Here is a 5,905-nt window from a genome sequence, read left to right on the forward strand (position 1 = left end):
TGGCTTAGCATTCTTAAAAGAATGATAATAGCAAAAGTGATGTAAAATCTTCAGACTGATTATGATTAAGCTATATTTTACAAAAACATGGTATAATATGCCAGTAATCCCATTCAACATTCTGGATTATTAGATCCATTCAGAAGGGACTGATAATTTATACAGTCAAACTTTAAAGTTTATGGATACAGACAATCCAATGCTGCCACTGAGAAGTATATCTGTTAACATATACAACTTTCAGGCCATAGTTTTGAGGTCTGAAGTATCAAGTCAGTTTGATGAATTAGTTTGTTGGCACTTATGAACACATTTATTACCTTGTCATCTTTAAAACAGGTTTTCAGAGTACCACTGAAACTTTTGGAGTACTTCACAGACCCTTTCTTTTGGTCTTCAAGTGCCCTGTGGTTCTGGTACTGATATTTCTTGAAGACACTGATCACTTTTTATTTATTTATTGCACATGCTATATCCTTGACTGTCTGCAGAAACCTCACTCTGTCATGTATCTCATCTGGGATCTTACCGAGAATTTGTTTAAGGGCTTGTGCTTTTTCATTTAGGTCTTGGAATTCTGGCTCTGGTCGTTTAATCATATACTCTTCTACATCATCAGCTGTCATTTAAAGAAGGGACTCTGTGAAGTTGACTTCTACACTTTTTTGTCCCTAAAATTTTCATAATGATGTCTTGTATGAGTCATGGGATTTCTTTTTTCAGCCTTGATGAAAGCTTCTCTCAGTGTCTGAGCTACAGACAGATTTACTCATTTTATCTCATTAAACACAGGATACATGACTGCATAGAGGGTCATAGAAACCACAGAAGTGGTCTCAGCTTCATCTATTCCATTGTCACCCTCACTGAAAAGCCAACCCCTTAGGGAGAACAGTATGAAACTGCAACTGAATCATAGATCTCTGTCAACATCTGACTCTTCCTTCTACAGTTCTGCTTGGCTACTGAGGCACTGACTTCACTTCCCATCTTTGGAGCCCTCTTCCTACCGCATTTCTATTTGATCATCTCTCAGTGGACATTTAGGTTGTTTCCATGTCTTGGCTATTGTAAATAGTGCTGCTGTGAACATAGGAGTGCATGTGTCTTCTCCAGATATTTGCCCGGGAGAGGGATTGCTGGATGACATGGTAGTTCTAGTTTTAGTCCCTTAAGGAACCTCCATACTGTTCTCTATAGTGGCTGTACCAATTTACATTCTCACCCACAGTATAGGAGGGGTCCCCCTTTCCCCACGCCTTCTCCAGCTTTTATTGTTTTAGACTTTCTGATGATGGCCATTCTGACTGGTGTGAGGTAGTACCTCACAATAGGTTTGATTTGCATTTCTCTGATAATGTACGATCTTGAGCATCTTTTCATGTGCTTTTTGGCTTGTCTTCTGTAGGTCTTCTTTGGAGAAATGTCTATTTAGATCTTCTGTCCATTTTTTGATGGGTGACTACAGGATGCTTGGAGCAAAAATCATAACCTTGTGTTGCAAGGTCTATATTCATAGATGGAAGAAAAAGATATGTGAGTATAGCACAAAGTATGAGGAAGGATAAGTGGAATTGTGCTGTTGTGGGAGAACTTCATTGCTAATTAAGAACTTAATATTATTTTAGGCTGGACTGCAATAAATTAAATGTACATATTGTGAACTCCAGAGCTGTTCTGTTCAATACAGCAGTTACTGGCCACATGGGGCTACTAAGCACTTGAAATGTGTCTAATGAAACTGAGGAGATGAATTTGTCATTTAATTACTTAAATTTAAATGAAAAACTGAAGTGGTGTATGCATTCTTCTATGAGGCACCATTTTATTGTTTTTACAGAACTACCTTTCACTTTAACAGTTATGATATGCTACAGGTATAAAAATTCAGATCAGATTTCAAAGATAGTATGAATGTAATTTTAGAATCTAAAATATCATATTACACATTAAAGTGATAATATTTAGGTTATGTTAGGTTAATATATTATTAAATTAATTTAACTGCTTTTAAGTTTGGTAATCTGTGAACTAAAAATCGAGATATTCTGTAAATGTTACATGTGTGGCTCACATTGTATTTCTAATAGACAGTGTTACTCTAGAGAAGTTACTAAGGAAAATAACACAAAGTGATATAGTTCAAAAGTCAAAGGAAAGAAAATACAATACTAAAAAGTACTCAGTTTACTCAAATAATAATGGAGAAAAGAAGGAACAAAGGAACAGATGAAATATTGGGTTGGCCAAAAAGTTCATTTAGGTTTTTCTATAACATTTTATGGGACAATCCCAATGAACTTTTTGGCCAACACAGTAGATGGAGTAAATGGAATAAATGGCAAGTGGATAAAAAATGGTGGACCTAAACATATGCTAACAAACAACTACATTAAAGAAACAGAACAGCACATTACAAGGCAGAGCTGTCAGGTTAGATAAAAAGTAAGACCTAACTATATGCCATTGGAGAAGGCAATGGCACCCCACTCCAGTACTCTTGCCTGGAAAATCCCATGGACGGAGGAGCCTGGTGGGCTGCAGTCCATGGGGTCGCTAAGAGTCGGACATGACTGAGCGACTTCACTTCACTTTTCATTTTCATGCATTGGAGAAGAAAATGGAAACCCACTCCAATACTCTTGCCTGGAGAATCCCAGGGATGGGGGAGCCTGGTAGGCTGCCGTCTATGGGGTCGCACAGAGTCAGACACGACTGAAGCGACTTAGCAGCAGCAGCAACTATATGTCATTCGTGACAGAAACAGTTTAAATATAAAGACATAGATTGGAGGTAAAACAGTGGAAGAAAATACATAAGGTTGACAGTTTAAGAAAGAGGATGCAGCTATGTAAATATTATACAAAGTAGATGTCAGGTCAGATGAGCATTACCAAAAGTAAAGTGGGTATTTCATATTAATTAAATTGTCAGTTTGTTGGGAAGACTTAACCATCATATATGTTCATGTACCTGTTAAAAGAGCTTAATATTTGAAGCAAAAAAATGACATAACTAAAGTGATAAATGGAAAAAGTCCAGAATCACACTGGGATATTTTATTACTGTTCTCTCAGTAATTGTTAGAAAAATAGAATAAATTAACTTCACAAATGTTGTTATAGAAGTGACATGGAATGAAGAGGGATGAAATTTGCAAATTGGGATATTCTCAGATGTCTCCAGCCCATATCCTTAAACATTTATGTTGTTTCAAGCCAGCAAGTTTGTGGTAATTTGTTAGAGGGGCAAAAGGAAACTAATACGGTAACCAAGCAGAGAAACATGTTAAATAGGGAGAATAAGCTAGCTTTCTGGCAAGAGCAAGATGGGTTTTTTTAAGACACAGTGAAACAAAGTGGAGGGATAAAACGAACAGACCTGAGACTAGAAATGAAGTAGGAGCCAGATCACACAGGGCCTGGAAGGTACACTCAAGAGGTTGATTTTTATCTCTAAGACATTAGGGAGCCAGAGAAAGATTTGAACAGGGGACAAGCAGGTTTTAGTGTTGAAGAAATCACCGCTGGACTCTCTTCCTTGCTTTTAGGAAAGAAGAAAGAATTTGGTTGCCTAGATAACAGCTCTTAGTTTTCATACCTTTTAATTCTCATTTACACTAAGTATTCTTCCCTTTCTATCCTAAAAAGGAGTTGAGTTCTCCTCAGACAAAGCTTCAAGGCTGCAGGCAGATCATTTCTTCTGAGACTTCTGGGGTGGCTGTTTGAATTATGGCAAGAGTAGGGAGCTTACCTGAGCTGGGCTGTGGCCCAGAATGGGCTGGAAAGAGGAAATGGACTTGAAAGCACTTGTCTTGGTCTAATCGAGACTGGTGATGCCTTGGGGCCAGCTGCTGATGGAGGACAAGGAGGCAGAGAAGCAAGTCTTCATTCTCCAGGCCTGGAGGCTGGCAATATATCACTGGTGCTCAGATTCCTTTTCAGGGCCAAGGTCATTAATAGAAAAAGCACTTCAGATATTCCTGTTCTGCAAGGATTACAGTTTTTCCCCTAGCAAATTTCTAAGTCTCTTTAATGATTAAAGCAGACAGTCATCAAACCACTCAGTAGGGGAGAAAATAAAGATCGCCTTCGGGGTTAGGTAAAGGAACAAAAATACACCTAAGCAGGAGGCCTATCAAGGTGATAGGAGATTTTTCTCTTCTACCTTTAGCAGTGGCTGTTGACTGGCAGAGACAGGACTGAAGGAGATGGGAGGGCTTCTGTTACTGGGACTGTTCTCTTGAAAGGAGATAAATTTAAAAAAAAAAAAAAAGAACAAACAGGACTATTATGGGGATGGTGGTCCATGCCTTTGGACAAACATGTCTATGTAATAAGTTATCCAGACCAGCACTGAATAAACATTCGTGTGCTAGGTCCACTCTCCATGGCTACAGCCCACGAGATATGATTGCTGTTTATTTTATTGTAATGGACATAGATCGATTCGGCTCATTCAGTGTCACTTTCTCATTTCTGCTGGTAATAACACACTGGTTTTTCTCAGGGAGCCTCCCCTGGGTGGCTAGCCTCACCAGCTCTAGATCTTGTTGTAGATCTGAAACTGAAGCCCATTAGAACACACTGTCACTCTGGCTTAGAGATTTGTTCAAGGATTGGTAAATGACTTGAGGTATTCCAAACAGGATGACCCTGAAACAATGGAAAAGAAGCTTGCTGCTTCTTCTGGAGTTACTGAAAGGGTAGATGTGAGTCTGGAGCAGCTGGTGGCCATCTTGCCCCAGTGAGGAGACAGCCTGGTTGAGAACATAACCAAGGTCCAAGAAAGATGAACCAAGAAGATCCAGATTTTTAGATGAATTCATGTAGCACCTAGATCTAGAAGTGGTACACGAAGGTTGTGTATGCTTCAATAGTATGTGGACTGAGAACTTCCAGATGTATAAGCTGGATTTAGAAAAGACGGAGGAACAAGAGAACAAATTGCTGACATCTGTTGGATCATTGAAAAATCTAAAGAACTCCAGTAAATCATCTACTTCTGCCTCATTGGATACACTAAAGCCTTTTATGTGTGTGCATCACAACAAACTGGAAAATTCTTAAAGAGATGGGAATACCAGGCCACCTTACCTTCCTTCTCAGAAACCTCTAGGCAGGTCAAGAAGCAACAGTTAGAACTGGACATGGAACAACAGACATGGTTCAAGATCGAGAAAGGAGTACATCAAGGCTATATATTGTCACCCTGCTTATTTAACTTATATGCAGAGTAGGGCTGATGAATCACAAGCTGGAATGAAGATTGTGTGCTTAGTTGCTCAGTTGTGTCTGACTCTTTGCAGCCCATGGTCTGGGGCCCACCAGGCTTTCTGTCTATGGGGATTCTTTAGGCAAGAATACTGGAGTGGATTGCCATGCCCTCCTTCAGGGGATCTTCCTAACCCAGAGATAGAACCCAGGTCTCCTGCATTGCGCGTGGATTCTTTACTCTCTGAGCCACCAGGGAATGAAGATTGCTGGGAGAAATATCAACAGCCTCCAATATACAGAGGATACTACCCTAATGGCAGAAAGCAAAAAAGAACTAAAGAGACTCTTGATGAAAGTGAAAGAGGAGAGCAAAAAGCTGGCTTAAAGCTCAACATTCAGAAAACGAAGATCATGGCATCCGGTCCCATCACTTCATGGCAAATAGATGGGGAAACAATGGAAATAGTGGCAGATTTTGTTTTCTTGGGCTCCAAATTTACTTCAGACATTGACGACAGCCATGAAATTAAAAGACACTTGGTCCTTGGAAACTATGACAAGCCTAGACAGTGTGTTAAAAAGCAGAGATATCACTTTGCTGACAAAGATCCATGTAGTCAAAACTATGGTTTTTCTATTAGTCATGTACGCATGTGAGAGTTGAACGATAAAGAAGGCTGAGTGCTGAA

The 5,905-nt window shown here is 39.5% G+C and overlaps 1 pseudogene; it reads right to left on the reverse strand.

The window, feature by feature from the left end:
• Window positions 1-224: 224 nt before the first annotated feature.
• Window positions 225-2,599, reverse strand: LOC138418547 (programmed cell death protein 10 pseudogene; annotated as a pseudogene).
• Between the last annotated feature and the right edge of the window lie 3,306 nt (window positions 2,600-5,905).

Source organism: Ovis canadensis, chromosome 14 (assembly GCF_042477335.2).
Source record: "Ovis canadensis isolate MfBH-ARS-UI-01 breed Bighorn chromosome 14, ARS-UI_OviCan_v2, whole genome shotgun sequence".
In the NCBI taxonomy this organism is placed as follows: Eukaryota; Metazoa; Chordata; class Mammalia; order Artiodactyla; family Bovidae; genus Ovis; species Ovis canadensis.